Source organism: Arvicola amphibius, chromosome 3 (assembly GCF_903992535.2).
Source record: "Arvicola amphibius chromosome 3, mArvAmp1.2, whole genome shotgun sequence".
Taxonomy (NCBI): domain Eukaryota; kingdom Metazoa; phylum Chordata; class Mammalia; order Rodentia; family Cricetidae; genus Arvicola; species Arvicola amphibius.
In genome coordinates, this window is record NC_052049.1 from 24,913,143 (window position 1) to 24,931,961 (window position 18,819).

Here is an 18,819-nt window from a genome sequence, read left to right on the forward strand (position 1 = left end):
TTGATCCTTCCAAACAAATGTTTTCTCTTCTGACATTCCATCAAAGATATGCTCAGATTCAGATGGACTGTTCACTAAGGGAGTATTTCCTTTGGCATTCAAAATCACCCCCAAACACTGCCGAGAGGAAAGAAGGGGTAGAGAACAAATGCATCGGTGAAAGGAAATCTTCCTTGGCGAGCAATGTCTGCCTTTCTACTCTGTATACTTAGGACAGAGTCTGGTGTACTGGCCACACCTATAGTGCCAGTACTTGGGGGAGGAAGACAAGAAGATCAGGAGTTCAAGGCCAGCTTGGACGACTTGAAACCATCTTTAAAACAAACAAGCAAATTATAAAACAAACAAAATGGGGGGGGGGGGGAAAGGCAATGATCTTTCCAGTGATGGTGAATTTTGTTAGCTCCAAAAAAAAAAAAAAAAAAAAAAAGGAGATTTATATTCTACAGAAGGATGTTTTCTTAATGAGAATCCAGCCTTCAGAGATTTGTTTTATAGCTAAAATCAGTTTTTGAGAAAGGGAGCAGTTGCCACAATTATTATCATCTGGAGCATCTCAGTCTATCCAGTAACTCCATGGCTTTTTTGTTTATAGTTTTTCTTTCATCCCAACCTTGATTTAGAAAGGGCTACGAAGCCCTGTTATTTGGATCATCAATACTTCCCCACAGCCGTGGAGTTAGATTGCCCTGCGTGACCATTTAAATGTCTCATTTGATGACGGTGCCCACTGGCATTTTTTGACCAATGAGAGCAGTACATATTCATATTGTACAAAGTGTTTGTTCCACAGCACTTCGCGGTCTCCTGGGGGCTGGGAAAGTAGCTTGGTGGTAGCATGGCACTTGCATGGTGTGCACAGAGCCCTGGATTCTATCCCCACCATAAAGCCAGGCATGTGGGATTATATGTCTATGACCCCAACACTGTGTGATAGAGGCATTTGGGATCAAAAAGAGGCATGTAGAGCCGGGCTGCAGCCTTTCTGTAATTTGTTACCTGTTAAAAAGAAAGGTGTGTCTGTCTTCTTCAGGAGCTTCATTTCAACGGGTCTGTTCTAAAACAACCTCTAGCCATGTTGAAAGAGCAAGGTATAATCAATCCACTTTAAGAAAATGCCCTAAAGAAAAGTCCAGATCAGTGCATCTCAAAAATGTGCCAGTCCCAACAGGACAGAACAAAATCACCCTCTCCCTTCTTAGTAATGGATAGTAATGTAGCCACTTATTTTTACTGTTGGCGTGGAAGAAGCAAAGGGAAATGTGCAAACTTAGGTTTGTGGAGACTTTGAAAGTCCCTCTCATATCCTGAGAACTCGCTCCCTCCTCTCGGCACTTGAGGAAATCTGCCTTGGCAATTGGAGATCTCGGTGCTAGTTCCTTCGCAGATCACTGTAATGCACTCAGATTCAGGGGCATCCGTATTCTTCCTCGACGGATATATTGCTGAGCGACTGTGAAAGCTGAGCTTGGAGATGTCGGTCTATTTTACAGTTGGAAAGCCAATGGCGCCTTCATGTGAGGAAACAGGAAGCAATGTGGGCAAGTGCGTGCGCACTGAGTCCAGGGAGGGGCAGACGCCTTCTCTTCTGAGCATAGGTACTGCCAGAGTCTGGTGGCAAGATCGCCTTCTACTGGAATTGTTTATCTGCCTCTAAAACTAGAAGATGGCTTTTTTTTTTTTCTTTTTTGATTTTCGAGACGAGGTGTCTCTGTAGCTTTGGAGCCCGTCCTGAAACAAGCTCCTGCAGATCAGGCTGGCCTTAAACTCACAGAGGTCTGCCTGACATCTGTGCCTCTGCCTCCCGAGTGCTGGGATTAAAGGCGGCACCACCACCGCCTGGCTCCTAAATGTAATTATAATACCCATATTGCTCTTTAAAATTACCAAGACGCCTTTATTATTATCAGCCAGTCCAGTTTCAAAAATCTTCGTCACTAGGCCTGGCACACAATGAAATACACTGATAATCATCGGGAAGTACTTGAGTTTGGGGCCAGCCTGGTGTACATTGTGAATTTGAGGCTAGCTTGACCTATTTAGTGAAACCTCTAAAAACAAAAATATAAAAAGTAAGAACAAAATAACCCTCCATTTCCTTTTCTTTTTTTTTTTTTTTTTTTTTTTTTTTTTTTTTTTTTTTTTTTTTTTTTTTGATTTTTCGAGACAGGCGAAATGTTTGATTAAACAGGCTCTCACTTTATATTTCTGGTTGATCTGGAATTCACTATGTAGATCAGGCTGGCCTCGAACTCACAGAGGTATGCATGTCTACCTCTGCCTCCTGAGTGCCTGGATTAAAGGCGTGTGCCACCATACCCACATACCCACTCATATTCTCTCTTTCTCTCTCTCTCTCTCTCTCTCTCTCTCTCTCTCTCTCTCTCTCTCTCTCTCTCTCTCTCTCTCTCTCTCTCTCTCTCTCGTGTGTGTGTGGGGGGGGGGAGAACCTGAGTCTGGAGTGGAAGTCACCTGTTTTAGATTTTGAAAGGATAGAGAGGACAGAGATAATACAGAAGCTAAGGGTTGAGCCAGGAAGTAGGTCTATCCTTGGCTTGCTCCCCTATCGGCCACGCTGGCTAATGGCCCCTCTTGCACCCTCTGAACAACACCATGTCAATCCTGGTGCGTGGTGAACTTCTTTGGTCTCCCTGTTTTTTCTCCCAATCCCTCTCTCCAGGCTCTGACTCTTTTCCTGCCGACTTTCTCTGTATTATGAAGCCAGGACGAGCTTTCCCAAGCTCAACTCTGAGCTTATTTCCCACATGGCCGAATGAAGTCCCAACTTCTGAACACGTCTGGTGTGGGTCCTGTCTGTCTTTCCACCTCAGTTCCCATCCCAGCCAGCCACTCCCTGCACTCCTGCCAACATGTCTACCTGAACTCTTTCTCCCTGCTCCTTCACGTGATATCCCGCCTCACTCTCAGGTTTTACCTGGCAAGCCACTTGCTCCAGGAATCTCTTCTACCTTTGCTTTATAATTCAATGGTCCCACTGTCCGTCTTCACCTCCTCCATCCCACTGTGACCTGAAGGCAAGGACCCCTTTGTTCAACCTTCCATCCCTAAGAACTGGCAGCTGTGGTTTTTGAGATTCCTGAGGGTCCTCAGTTATTTTATGGTGTTGCAAATATCGCCACTTTTACTTCTGAAAAATTCTATACAGAAGTTTACAGAAGTTCTTCTGCTTGGAACTGCTTCCTTGAGCAGTATAAGACCCGGGGGGAGGCAGAGAGAGAGAGAAAAAGAGAGAGAGAGAGAGAGAGAGAGAGAGAGAGAGAGAGAGAGAGAGAGAGAGAGAGAGAGAGATTGGCCTAAGAGATATTTTATTTCCTAATGCCAATTTATGCAGTTGGATTTCCTTTCTTCCTTCCTTCCTTCCTTCCTTCCTTCCTTCCTTCCTTCCTTCCTCCTTCCTTCCTTCCTCCTGCCTGCCTTCTTTCCCTTCTTTCTCCCTCCCTCCTTCCTTTCTCCCTCTCTCCCACTCAGACAGCTTTGTCATGCTTTTCCTGGAAAGATTCACTGACTCGGTCTTTTAGTTACTACTGGTGGAATACCTGTTTAAAGCTGTGGCATGCCATCCGCCCTAGGATACGTGACTGTGTACTGTGTCAGCCTGCCGTGACAGCAGTAAGCATGACATGGGAGTTTTCTGCTTGCCAGCTAAGTCACTTCCCTGACAGGTATTTCTGGATGTGAAGAAAGATATGTTTTGGCATCCCAGCTCCAACTAGAGCAGGCATGTACACACACACACACACACACACACACACACACACTCTCACCCTTAGTACCCAGGACTACACATCCTCAAAGTTCAGAAGCTGCATTTACACTACAACATAATAGCTGGCTCTCAGTAACTTTTAAGGGGAGAAAGGACATCTCTCCCTCTCCCAGAGCTCAGTACAATCGCGTAAAAATAGAACAGTGTGTGATTAGTGTGCTCTTTTCATACTCTGCATCAATAACAGGTATACAGTTACTAACACAAAGCACTAGATTCACGTCTTCTGCAGGCCTCCGGAGAATTCCCATAGTTACCCACAGAGCAAGAACTGGGCCTAAATGCCCAGTGAAAAATGGAAGTAACCCAACCTAGCTGCATGTTACCTACACTGCTGTATCACACGCGGCTTCTTCCAGAGTCACTGTAGGATGGAGATGCAAAATGCAAGCTTTTACCAGGAACAGCTCTTAGGACATTGATACACACACATGGTTTCTAGACCAAGGATAAAGTTAACACCTCCCAAAGTTGAACTGGGGAAATTAATAGAGTTGTCATAAATCCTGTGACATGCTCTGGATTGGAGTGCAGAAAACCACAGTGCCTCTGCTGGAGAACACAGGGGCGGCTTCAAAACACTGTGTGAGAACTCAGACTGAAATCTCATTTGCTTCTTGATGCGTTTTCTAAGATGGACTCCTGAAGGATCCCCAAACCTCCTAGAGACCTGGATCCCGACTGATCACGCATGTCCAGGAGCGGTGTTCCCTAGTGTTCCCTCGCAGGTGTGCAGTAAGGAAGCAGCTTCCCCTAGCAGCACACTTCTCAGCAGCTGCGTTCGATTCCATTGTGTTTCTCCCCAAGGAGATGGCTTATATTAGACGAGAACAGGTGCTGGGCATCATGAGAGATGCTAGCCCTCAGGAGTTGGGGTATTTCTTGTCTCCTATTTAGAATCTCAGCAGCCTCTCAGCTTTCCATGTGTTCCCATGTTCTCACGTTCACAAAAACACTCAATTGCCGGTTCCATGTTTCTCCCCTTACCAGGTCTCGTAACTTCTTCATTGGTTCTGGCAGATCCCTGAAAATCCTTGGCTTCTGGTCAGATCTGGTAAACATGTATGAACAGATCCAACTGGGCAGTTGAATCACTCCTTCTCTTGCGATGATGAGCTTCTCTAGCTGACAGGAGGAGGTGTTGCCAGAACACCAACGTACGCATTATTAGTTCCCCGTCCCCTTCTCTGGGTCATCTCTTTTCTTCTGCAGCATGCAGCCCCTTCTTTCTCAATTTCACTTTCTGTGTGACAGATCTGGTAAGACACTGTGCTCCCCTGGGCGATCAGGCTTTGAGAGCCCAGGCTATGCCGCATTTCTGCCTATTGCTCCTACAACTAGCACAGTCAATGCTCCATAGGTGCATCCCAAATGAGATAGCCAAGCGGTTAGACGAGAACATGGAAAATGTTAACGCCTTCTTCTTTATCCACTTAACCTCAGAAGACTCAGAATCAGTCTCGGGGTGACTGTGAGGTCCCTCCAAGAGCTGCTGAGAAGTACACCCCAGATTTCGAAGCACTGAAAACGTAGTGCGTGTTGTCTGAGCCAGTGAAAATGTTCTTATGCTCCAAAATTCGCTTCAAGACAAAACTTCAGGCCTATCTGCCCGTCTTACTTTCTGATTAATATCTGATTCGTATTCTATTCATCTTTCTTTCTCTCACCTCCCGACTTAAAAATAGTTTGCACTTATCCTCTATTGGAAGATGCCCCAGAGTATCAGGAGGTGTTTTACAGAGACAGTCGGTGTTCATCTTGGAGGCATCGACCACAGCATTTCCTTCATTTTCCCGTCAAAGCCTTTACAGCTCTGGGCTGTCACTGAGCGTGCTGGGGACAGTCCCGACAGCAAGTGCTACCATGCTGCGTTCCTTTTTCCAGTCCTAGTTGCGTTTTGTGTACTCCGAGTTCTGTGCGGCAGCCTAGCTAAGGCTACGCATTCATCCGATACTGAATGCCTCTGGCAAAACACTGACAAGGGAAAGCACAGAGCAGCTAACCTTGGCCTCTAGTCCGTCCATCTCTCTCCTCTGCAGCAAGATGTTTACATCTGGAAAGTTAAACTGGGGCCCAAAGAAAGGGACAGAGAATACTCAGGCTACCGCGAGCTTATTTCTGGTAATTCCTGCTTGGTTTTTAAGAAAATAAACTTAAGGGCCACCAGACTAGTTTCTATACTACACTCAGCCCTGACTGGTTGTGAAAGCTGTCCTTATATTTGGAGCTCATTTGTGTCCTGGAAAACGTAGTAGCAGTGAGAATAACAAAAAGACCCTTTGCACTGGGAGGTGGGCTCGGTGGGGACCTTGGCTGTACACCATCTAACCTGAGTCTAGGCTAGCACCAGTCACAATCGCTATTCTTAGATTCTGTTTTAGCATCATGAGCATGAACTTCAGAAGCCCTTTGTCTTCCTTGGTGGAGAGGGTCAGGCATGAGGTCTTACAAGCAGAGGCAGCCTAGAGAGCAATATTTCTTTAGCGGTGGCCCAGGTTCTCCTGGTATCCCCACTGGCCATTGCTGGCCAGTTTCAGAGAGGACAATGAATGTGTTTCTCCACACTTTCAGTTGACATGCCTCCTGAGTCCTGCTCACTACTGCTGTGGATGTTGTTCCCTGGAAAACTACTACTTGTGACCCCCATGCCCCTGTAAGATAAGGAAAGAGAAAGAAAATGGAGTTTCCCAAGAAAGCACGTGACTTTGCAAGACTGGGAAGGTCTCAGGTTTGTTAGTGTACTGGTTTCACATTCGTGTTGAAGCACAGCCTTGAGCGATTTGTGTTAGCAAAAGCTGTGTCACTGTCATTCAGTCCTGGCTGCACCCGCGACAAATAATGTCATTTTTGTACATCAGGGAGCCTTTTGGGGTCATTGGTACCCTTGCCAAACCAAGAGAGCCTAGGCTCTAACTTAGCCTCAGGTTCAGACAGCTAATTTTGGCTTTCTGATGACAGACTTGGTTTCCAAGGGGGTTTGTGGATTCCCCGTGGATTTATGTTCTCTGTAACTCCGTTCCCTTTGCATGGAAATGAGGGCAGGGGTGGGAATGTGGCTCTAGGGGAGGCTTGCTGCGACTTGTCCTGGGCTCTGAGTTCGCCCAGCAGCAAATTAGTAAGTAAGTAAATAAATAAATAAATGCATTTTAAGCAAGTTAAAAAGCCATACTGTATGGTTTACTTAAGCTGGAGCCAACCTGAACACTGGTAGCTCTCAGTGATTCTGTGATACATAGCTTGCAGCTGAAGCTGTGAATGTTGAGCCCTGTGTTACTGTCACTCTGATCACTTAACTGTCCACCTTAATCTGGTTAAATTATTTTCTGATTGATGGTTAGCATTATTGAGTGTGAATGGCATATCAGCTACTGAACGTAAATACTTAGCATACACAGTGTGATATTTTTACAAAATTTATTTCCTAAAGTTACAAGCTCAGCCTTAACTTTTTTTTTTTCCGCAGAAGATCTTGCAATAGCTCCATGTACTAAGGATTCTTTCTATCTTTTAAAACGTGCTCCTTTGCTATGACTTCTTGGTTGTTAACTTTATGGTAACCTTGGTGACAAGATTTATTTCAGCTATTCTGAGAAATGTAAACTCTCCCCTAATATCTGCATCAGTAAGAGGGTTTGATAGAAACAGTGACGTGGCCAGATGTGATGGCACACACACGTGATCCCAGCACTCAGGCGGGAGACAGAAAGATGGAGGCATTTTCAAGGCCCGCCTAGGCTACACAGTGAGTTCAGGACAGCCAGGGCTATACAGTGAGACTCTGCCTCTAACAACAAAGAAACAAACACAAAAGATGATGAGCAAGACTGTAATCCAACTGAACATTTGTATCTCGAGTATTTAAGGTTCTATGTTAACCTGGGAAAACCCCTCGCAAAATACCCCGGTGTACTTTTCCCAGAAAAATCCATCCTGTTCTATATTTTATCAACAACTCAAAGACATGGAAACCACTTACTGGTGTTTTCAGATGGTATAAGACCCCCCCCGCCCCCCCCCCCCCGCCCGCCGACCATCACCACCAAAAAGAAAAAAAAAGAAAGAAAGAAAAAACAAAAGATGGCTTTCGCTGCAAATGCCTCCACTCGCAATGAAAATGACTTCAACAGTGCTGGATGGAACCCAACAAGATGAAGTGGAGTAGGCAAGAGATGTACACTTCTACTTTTAGATTCAAAAAGCAGTTGCGCAACGACAGGATGGGAGCAACTGAGCTTGGCAGCAATTCCTGTGGCTAAAAGCTTAATATGAACCCACAGTAGGAAGTGATGGCTAAAAGAGAATGAATGTAGCTGTGTGCTTCCACAGTAGAAATATTAATGTTCACTTTACTCTGCAGTGGTCACACTGAGTTGGAAGTAATGCGCTGTGTTCCAAGCGCATTCAGGAGGGACTTTGACAAAGCAGAGTGGCCATTAAGAGGGTGTTGAATCCAGTCCAAGATACATTTATGAGGCTCCTGTTTCGAGCAGGCGGTGTGCAAACCAGTGCCGGCAATAAAGCTAGGAAGAGGCATTGCTGGCCACTAGCGTCAGGGACTTGGACATATAAATGGAGAGCCAGACAGGTAGGCACATGACCGTAAAACAAAGCAGACCCGGAGAGCAAGAAGCACAAAGAATGTGCTGTGGGAATTTGGGGGTTGGGCTGGCTGTAGGATTTGTACAGGAAATGAGGAAGGCCTGAGAGCAAAGATGTAGAGACAGGAAAACTCCAGCATGGCCGAGGAACACTGAGCAGTCTAGGCTGGCTGGAAGAGCAGGGTGAGGCAGAGAGTAGGAAACCGACCTGTGAAAAGCTTGGGGACAGAGCGTGAGGACAGTGGTTGGGGTGGAAAAGACATTGCAGTTAATGAACCTTGGGAAATGATGAAAACCCTTGGAGTAGGGTATTTAGTAAGAGGAAGGATGGCCAAATTGCCCTGGTGGTTGTGGGTCAGATTTGCTCTAGATACTTACTTCCAGAAGAAAAAAAAAGTGTCTCGGAGAATAACCAGTGATCCTAAGCAAAGGTTTGATGCTGGTTTTATTTGTTGGTGTTGTTTTGAAATCGAAACTGCCCAGGTGAAGTACCACTTCCTCTCTTGTGAGTACCACCACAGATAGACTCAGGCCTCTAGCCTGAACACTGAGAAGAATCATCATCATGATTTAATCCACGAATGGATGAAAAAATGTTTCAACAATAAATACCCTTTTAGGAAAAGCAGGATATTGTTAATACAGCTTTGCCACTTCTCCAACTCTCATTGTAACGGGCCAGCCACAGCCTTGAATCATTCATTTAAAATCCATGCTTGAATCGTGTTGCCCTCTACTTTGCCTGTGAGCACCGTATTTTTCCTTAGCAGCATCCCCCGTGCATCCCCATTGGCTGCATCGCATTGATTACCTCCCCATAGGCTGCACCGCCATTGGTTGCCTCCCCATTGACTGCATCCCTATTGGTTGCTTCCCCATTGGTTGTATCCCCATTGGCTGCATCCCCATTGGTTGTATCCCAATTGGCTGCATCGCCATCCACCCTATTCCTGAATTCTGAGTTAAGTTAAATTTTTCTCTACCAACCAGCCCCATACATCATCACTCAACCAAAGGTCACCTCTGGGTCTTTTCTTCATGCTTTTGGATCTCTGGACTTTTGGTAATGTAGTTTATTGAGGAGCGTTTAAGGCCATCATAGCTACATAGTGAGCTCAGGACAGACCGGGCTACAGAGCCATCCTAGACCACTCCTAGGATTCCTGGTCCATTGGTAATAAATGTAGTTTGATGTAAGGAACTGTCCAATTTTCTTTGGAGAATTTTTTAAAGGTTCCTAATCACCCGCTGCAAAGCCTTTAAAATAAGGAAGTGATAGGCAAAAGAAACGAATGCCCTTGAGTACTGCAGAGCTCAAACAGCAGCCAGAGATCTAACGCTTCTCTAGAAAGCAGCAGGTAGGGAAAGTGTTGCTTGTAGAACCTCTCAGGAAACATTCAATCCATTGTTACCCCCTTGCCTGGGGCTACAACACAGCTTTTCCTGTTGGGGGGGAGGGGAACAGGTCATACTGTGCGGAGGCCAGAGATGGGAAAGGCTGACTGGCTCCAGACCTGAGGACTGTTTCACACGGGGGCTAATATTGCTTTATTGTTTGGCTCAGGTAGCTGAGAGAATATAATCTCTGACTCCCTGGGTGTGTCTATTCCTTTATAGATTAGATAAGAACAATCGATGAGCTGTTAAATGCTGAGAAAGCTAATCATAGCCAAAAGGGAGTCACGGGCCACAGCCAAGAAATAGCAGCGAGATAAAGGCGCCCACTGAACTTTTCTCCGCTATGGTCCTTGTTCCTCTGATTTTCGGCTTCCCGATCTCTGTGATTTGTCTTTTTTCTCTCATCCTGCCAATCAGTTCTCTTCTCTCTCCACACCCTTCTTCATTCCAGCCTTAATTCCATCGCCAGCACTGGGATTAAAGGTGTGCGCGCTATCACTGCCTGGCTAGAACGCTCTAACTGATCAGAAAGTGGACCTGAATTTGGCTTTTAAATATATTCTTTTAAAGAGTAAATGAGATTCATATTTAATTTAGGATATAGATGAGTAAGGTTTATTCTGATTGATTTAAAAAAAAAAAAACCATCTTTTTTAAAATTCCTAATTTCAGGCTTGGGCCTTGAACTTGAACTTCAGTTCTGTTCCAAATTAGGTTCTGCTTCCACCAGGATAGTGCCATGCCAAGGAATGGGGGTGGGGTGGGAGGTGAATGAATATCGGTTTGCATGGACGCATGTGGCTTTTTTGACCCCAGGAGGATGTACATTGGGCCTGAGCCATTGTCCTGCCTCAGCTGTTCTTTTGCAAAGCTGGACCAGGTTTGAATTGGTTTTCAGCATCCACGCTGCTTTCGACTTCTATGGGGCTTTCATTGCAGTTCCTTCTCTTCTGTGAGGGAGCAAGCCTTGTGTGGGAGGAAAGAAAAAGCAACCCCCCCTCAAAAAAACCTGACATGTTCTGCACTCAACTACAGACATCCTCTGCTTAACTTTGTACAAGTGGAGCCCAGTTGTAGGATCAGCTATGGCCATTCAGCATTCTGGCAGCTAGGAGACAAACTGTCGCGGGCATCTTCATTTTAAAAAGAGGTCTGCAGGAAGGTCTTCTCCACAGCGGGGAAACACAGCTTAACTGTAAATACACTTGGTTTGGAAATCCCATACTCCTCCTCCAGTGGTTGGTTGCTAGTTGTGATTTGGGAGTTGGGGGGAAGACAGAGGGAGTCCCTCAGCTGGGGCTCTGGCCCTCAAAAGACTTCCTTCCCCTCATTAACCCAGAGCCAATGACCGCCTCCGCATGCTCATTCCGCTAGCGAATTCCCCCGCTTTCCCACTATTAGGGCCCCTGGCGGTGCCGCTAGAGGCCTACCACGCAGAGGAAGGCACGTCTCCCCACTAGAAAGGGGAGTACTCTCAAAGTCCGCTAGCTCTACAGGTACGAAGGTGTGACCGAGCGTCTCTGATCACCCCACTGTCCCGTCTACCCGGCTCACGCTTGTCTTTTTCCTGCTCCTTTCCGTGGTCCCGGGGTTTCTAAATCTTGGCAGGGAGACAGTGCTTCCTTTGTGCTGGACCTGTTACAATGAGGTAACTAAAGAAAGGGTCTTGGTCTGAGGCTGTCAGCTGTTACTAATCACTCTTCCCCCTGCCTGTCGCGGGCCCGCTTGCCTCTCCCTCTTGCTCTGCTTAGCACACATAAAGAAGATGAATTACTCTCTGGTTCCTCTTCAAAAAAGCATATTGTGTGGCACATTCCAATACCGTGAGCAAAGGATGGGCTACTGTGAAGGGTAAATGGGTATCTAAACCACCTCACAGGGGGGCTCGCACCCACAGCTGGGAGCCTCTGAGACAAGAATTTCAGAGTTGCCCCCTGCGACCATTTCCGGTGACCTCGCTGAGAGTGACAGGAAGTCCCTGGGGTAGGGTCCAGAGTAAACAGCACCACCAGAATTCCAGGGCTGGATTAGGACCAGAACTGACAGAGGGAAAGCGTGGGCACTCAGGGATCTCATTGCCTGAATGGCTAAGGGATGGCGCGTCCAAGCTAAGGTTAAGCCAACAGATACTTCGGCTCTGATATTAGAGGTAGCCATGATGGGCCTCAGTTTCCCCTCTCTGCTTTATCTATGTAAAGCAAAAAACAAAACAAAACAGTCGCACCACAGCTATGGCCACAGAAAAAGAAAGAAGACTGCTTAGTCCTCGCAATCTGAGGAACAAAGTGGTTTATTTGGCTTTTTCTGCCACTAATAATATTGTCCACTCCACTGATTTCCCTCCCCCCCACTGGTCAATCTTTCAGAAAGAGCATTTCTTGTTTACCTTTCTACACTTTATTTTTCTAGGGAGCACTGTAACTCAAAGATGTGTTAACCAGCTTTAGAGGTCAAATTAAAAAATCAGTTTCCCCGATTTTTATGCTGCCACAAGCAGCCAAGTGTTAGCGCCCTTGTTGCTTTCACGTGCACACCCTTCCAAAGTGAAATGGCATTCCAGGATAACAAAATGACAGGTTCTTCCATATGCTCGGCCATCATTAGGACGGAAACTTTGGCTGCAGTGAAAAACAAACAAAAACAAACAAACACTGAACTGGCAGCGAAAGCTGCAAAATCTCCGTCAGCCTTTGTGGAGATGATTTAACGCTCAGGATAGCTCACGCTTGCAATCTCAGGAAGCTGAGAGAGAAGCGTTGTTGTGACTGCAGGGTTGCATGGTCTTTGCTGGGTTGGCTATAGCTACATAGTGAGACCCAGTCCCCAAAAAACAAAAAGAAGAGAAAAGAAAACTCCGGGGAAACGATGTACTAAGGCGCAAGTACGAGTCTAAGGGCCCACATTTGGACGCCCAGCACCCACTTCAAAAGCTGACTCTGGTGTCCGTTCTGTGTTGGCCAACTATGAGCATGAGACCTGTCCTGGACTGTGGTTGATATACTTAGTGATACTCCACTTGACAAAACTGATTTTCCCTGTCCCAGAAGTACCAATTGCAAATGGCTTCTTGGTTAAGCATGGGCTGTAGTGTCCTTCCTTTTCTCAGTGCTGAGATTCTGTCTGGGTTGAACCTATTCAGGTCTGGGGCACGCTGTCACTGTCTCTGTAAGCTCATAGGCGCATCAGTCCTGTTCTGTCTGGAAGACATCGTTTCCTCGGGATCATCTGTTCCCTCTAATCTTCCGATCTTTCTGCCCCCTCTTTCACATCAGTCTCTGTGCTCGGGAAGAAGCGCTGAGCGTTCCAAAGATTCTCCCTCCCTGCACACTGTCCAGTTGTGGGTCTCTGTATGAATTACCATCCACTGCCAAAAGAAACTTCTGCTATGAGGGCTGAGAAAGGCCCTGATTTATGACATATTTCATTTATCCAAGTCATACAAAGGCACTGATTTATGGTTTAGCAGCATGCCATTAGGACTCATCTTATTGCTATGCTCATCTAGCAAAGTAATCGTAGTTGGGTTTCCCTACGCCCATGGCCTTTCTAGCCTCAGGATCTCTGCCACTTTAATGTTGGTGGGTATGGATTCATTCTCGTTGGACTGGGCCTTAAATCCAATTGAAAAATGCATAGTTGTTTTGTTGTGTTGTGTTGTGTTATTGGTTTTGTGGGGGTTTTTTTGTTTTGTTTTTAGATAGTTTTGATTTAATTTTCAGGATTTTGCCTTTGCTTGGAAAGACAAAGTAAGAGACAGGAAGAATGAATGTGAAGTTGGGTGGGGAGAGAGGTGGAGGGAAGGATGTGGAGGAGTTGGGGAAGGGGAAGGAATAGGACCAAATATATTGTATGGAAATTAGATTTTGAATTAAAAGAAAAAAGCTACTCTTGTTATATGTTCTTGTAATCTAAGTGCCATGAGGGACAAAGACAAGAGGAGCTCTGGGGTTTTCCAGGATCAGCCTTGTCCAGAAAACCTCACAGCTCGGGGTTCAGTGAGAGACCCTGTCTCGAGGGACTAAGGCAACAAAAGAGGGCATTTGGGCACCTCCTTTGACTCCACACACTCGGGCGCCCCTCACACACACACATACATGCACACATACATGCACATGCACACATGCACACATACACACACACATCACACACATCACACACAGAGAAAGTTGCCTTCTTTGTAGACGACTCCATCAAATGCAGCTTTTCCTTTATTGTAATGCCTGAAAGGATTCTGTTCAGATGAATTGAGCAGACACTGGAAATCAACACCCTTACTCCTTTGACCTCTGATCATGAAAAAAAAAAAAAAAAAAAAAAAACCGCCAGTCCTGAGGTCAGAGGAGTAGCCCAGAGTCATGGGTAACAATAGTGAAGAAAAGGGAAGATGGAGCCCTTGCTGTCAGCTGAGTGGGGGTAGAGCCAGGGTTTATAAAGCTGAACCCAAAATGACAAATGAATCTTTCAGTGTGGCCTGGCACATTCATATCTGCAGGTCGGAAAGCTTAAAAACATCTCCACCAAACACTGCCCGTCTTTATCGCATGTGATATTCTCTAGTATTTTCTGTGCTGTTCTCTTCTGTTAATTGATTTTTAAAAACAAACAAAAAAAAAAACAAAACAAAAAACCACAGTCATGACCCACTAAACCACAACCTGAGAAAGTAAGCGCTCACCTTTGTCTCACCCTTTCCTGTCTACTTTTCTTTTGTCGTCTGTTGGTTCACTCTTCTGTCCAAGTCTGGAGAGACGGAACAACAGCAATTGCCCCTGTGTGCTCACCTGGAAGGATGAAGGAGACCAGCCAGCAGAGAAGCTAAGACAGGAGGCTGCCAATCCTCTACCGCAGAGCCACAGCCCCGGCCCGCACCATTAGCAAGCCCAGGCTGACCCTGGACTTACAATCCTGAGCTCCCGAGTAGCTGGAGTTGACAGGTCTATATACCACCTGGCCCAATATCATTCTTTACCAACAATTTGAAGCCTGACTTTTAAAGATTCACGCAAAGGCGAATAGAATCATAGAACTCTCGTTTTCTTTACTGCCTAATCTATAAAGAGCCCAGAAGAAAATACTGCAATACAAAAGATGTTTGCAGAGTTTTAGTCAGGGATTTACAATGACTTGCTGGGTGCTCATGCCCTAACTCCACTGCCCCTTCCTCTGTGACCTTTTGACCCTCTGGTTCCAACATCTTTGTAGGTGACCTTTTGCCCAATACTCAACAGCAGGCAGCTGCTCAAGATATCAGGACTCATTTCTCTACTATACAGGCATGAAATAAACAGTATTTTTAGAGTTTAATTTTCCTGTCTTTAAAAACCACATCACCTTGTATTCCCGTAAATACGGTACATGTTCATCCTTGAGTTCTTTGCTGTAAGTTTGCCCATCTTGAAATTCTAGGAGGGCTGGAAACAGGCGGCTTTCATTAGATGCATGCTTGAGAGTGCATTGTGAAGAAGAAACGCATCTAAAAAGAAACCCAAGCCAAAGCAGAGCAATCTTCTTGCATCGGGAACTGCCACTGCCCTCTCTATCCCTCCTGGGCCTGGTCCAGGGGCCTTGGAAGAACAATGAAGTGTCACAAGGATATGTGGAAAGACAATTCAAAACAGAAGGCTGCTTTGGATTTCTCATTCCAAAACTAGAGACAGGAATCGTGAGGGAAGCAGACTGAAACACGTTCGTTTGTAGGCATAGATTTTTTAGCAGATGGAAGAGTGGAATCCATGAAAATGACAGAACTTCGGGAGCCTGGTGTTATTTATGTGCCCCTTTAAAACTTGGCTGAAGACATATTTCATTTATCCAAGTCACACAAAACATTGTATCAAAAGAAATTTAATTTACAATTCAGAGTTCCACATAGTATACAGGAAATACGCCTCTCTTCCCACTCCAAAATATCCCATGAATTTTTTGGTGCATATTTGTTGTGCTAAACTGATTACCCAAGGACTTTCTTCATAGGTTAAAAAAAGTTATTCTATATTTGCTCCAAGAAGCACACAGGTATTTGTAGCAATTTGTTAGTCTTTAATAGTCTAGAAAGGACCCTGTTTAATCTCATTTTAGTGCTTAACTTCTTTGCAGATTGAAGGTTTTCAGGAATGGTTACTTGCACAATAATCACTTACTGAGGAACAGATTTTTCAGAAGCAAAACCTGCTCACAGTCAGAAAAATGAACGTCCCTCCTCCGTCTGTTCCCACATGCCAGCCTGCTCTGGACCACGTTTCAAGGAATGGAGGGAAGGTTTGCACTGCCAGGTCAGCTCCTAGCTAGTCCTTCCTATGACAGGAACTACTCAGCTTGGCCCTTGGGCAGATCTAAGACATGCAGAGGCTTTCTCCATAATTACATCCCTATAATAAATAGTGTCCTCCTCAAACCAAGTAGCTTGTCTCAAGTCAACACAGGAAAGCTAGGGAAAGTCAACAAGGGCAACAAGAAGTGTTATGTGGGCCACCCCTGGAAGGAGGGAAACAGTAAGTTGGTCTTTCAGCAATGTGGTTTGGATCCTGCCACCGTGGTTATTAGCTGTGATATCCTGGGCTCTTGTCTCTTTTCCCACAAAACAGTACCAATAACATCTGTATTTTGCCATGCCCTGGAGTTAAATGAATATACAGCATCAGGACTTTATGATCGAGCCTGCGGATGAACACAGCAGTTAATACAAAACATACAAACCATAAGGGCATATGGTCGTACCTGGGAGAGTCATCGTGGTCCTTTACAAGAACACAATATAGGATTTCTTTCAGAGTCCAGGAAGCTGGTGGCAGGCTTTGTCCTCATACAGATGTGGAGGTGAGCTGTCAAATGAGCAAAAAGAGACTGGTGAGATCATTATCTTCATGTCTCGCTCTGGAATGTGATCTCAGACATGTTAGATGACTACACGGCTGTCGTAACACGCTCCCATACCCAAGTGACTTCGCATCTCCCGTCGCCTCAATGCCCTTTCCTCCCCTATATTTTAAACTAAATGACAAGAATCTATGCAAACTTTCCCTCTCTAAACATTTGGGACGTTCCTGCCAAAGTTCTCTTTTCTACGAAAGTGATTTAGTACTCTAACCTTGCCCCAGACTCTCTTCGCGTGTGTGTTTAGTCTTTGCTGTAGAACTTGGTCTCTCATATTTCATCATGTGGGGGAGGGAGGATTGTTACAGAGTTCAGGTGTGGAAGAGGAAGAACAATGTCCTGCTTGCTTGCGGTTTGTCTTCCGAAATTCTCCGATCATTTCCCTGGCCCCAGTAGTTCCGAGGCCGTTGTGTGAGGCACACATTGCACACATGTGCCATGCTGTTTCCCTATTCATAGCAGTGTCTTTAGTTTTAGAAGCTGAAGTATTTCAGGAGCAGGGGGAGCGAGTTGTCCTGTGCGGGACACCAGACTCCCTTTAGGAGAAGGACTTTCATGGAGAATTGGTTAGTGACGGGATCCTCTTCAGCTGAAATAGCAGCTTGTTTTCTCTCACAACTAAAGGGCCAATATGCAGAAGTGGGCAAGGCCTCTTCTTTGACTAATCATTTTCATTTTGGGCTTATTGCTAAGAAAATGCCTTCTGGTGGTTGCCTTTGTTATTTCAGAATTAGTATGTGTGACAAGATACTTGGTTTTCATTCAAAGCATTAAAAAAAACCCTATAAACTGTTTCCTAAAGGTACTGTCACTATAGCCGTGGGTACTATGATCACATTCCCATGCCTTTGGACAGGGGGAGGGGGAGGGGCCCAGAAGCCTCCTCCTCTGTTGGCAACTTTGGACCCAATGCTGTCTTTACCACCAGTGTTCTCTCTAACTAGCCTGTAGGTTGGCAGTCATGGGCAGGAGCATCAGAGAAGACGTCTGAGAAGGACTGCAGGGTAGGAGGCAGAGGACAAGAAAGCCTCCTTTGAGAGGAAGAGAACGCTGCCACCTGGTACCTCCTGGCAGAGATATCAGCCCTTACCCTCACTCTCTAAGTAGACAGGGAAAGAGCCAGAAGGATGGGGTAGTAAAGTGGTGTCCAGTCGGGCAGTCCTGCCAGAGGGTGGCCCCTTTGTGGAAATAGCGTTACAATGACAGCAAAGTAAAGATATTTTGGCACATGAATCAGTCCTGAGAATGAAAATGGCGGGGGAGGGGGGGGAGGGGGTTGAACATGTCTACTGAGAACATACTAGCCCAGTTACAATGTAGCTGAAGAACTGAATGGAACCATCTCAGTAAATGGACACTTGGTCCTGGGTTTCCAGGATAAGAGGTCAAGGTCATTCCCTAAAGCTGGTCAGCCTCCTCATCTGTGAGAGATGAGACCGATTGTCTCAGGGGCAACACATTTACAAAATTTAGTCACATAAGATCTAAGTTTGAGTTCTCAGTACATTCTACTTGCTATTCACTAGAATCTTAGTCTTTAGGTGATTTTTAAGCAAAGGCTTATGAAAATTATAAATGATACAATACAATTCAAATATGATTGGAACTGGAATTGAAAGTTGTAACTTCAATCCCTCCTTCAGTACCTTTGTGGCAATATTTTAAGGCAAATTTACCCAGTTACTTAACAATCATGAAAACCCTTTTTTAAGGGCTTACCCTAAATATGTTTGTATAAATGTGGGCATTGATATATTATCATTGAATTACTCTAAAGGGTCTGGAGAGGTGGCTCACAAGTTACAAGCCATGACTGCCCTTCCAAAGGACCCAGGTTCAATTTCCAGCACCCCCATGACAGCTCACAACTGTGTAACTCCAGCTCTGGGGGATTCAACACCCTCACACAGACACACAGGCACACAAAACGCCAAAGCACACACAAAGCTCACATGTGTAGGTTCCCCAACTAATAATAACCAAGGCAAGAAGTGAATTGCACTTCGAGCCTTTAGGAAGCTGGTGTTCCTTGGCCCTCATGACTTCAATCTAGGGTAGAGCATGGGTGATCACATGTTCACTGGCAAATTCTCACAGAAGGTATTTCTGAGAGGGGTGAAGGAAAGCGGGTATAGAAGAAAATACTGTTCCCCCTTGTCTTCC

At 45.5% G+C, this 18,819-nt stretch overlaps 1 protein-coding gene across 4 annotated transcripts in view; it reads left to right on the forward strand.

The window, feature by feature from the left end:
- The window catches only part of Slc1a3 (solute carrier family 1 member 3), a 72,001-nt gene that overhangs the window by 37,347 nt on the left and 15,835 nt on the right, over positions 1–18,819 (forward strand). The gene's annotated exons all lie outside the window — the stretch shown is intronic.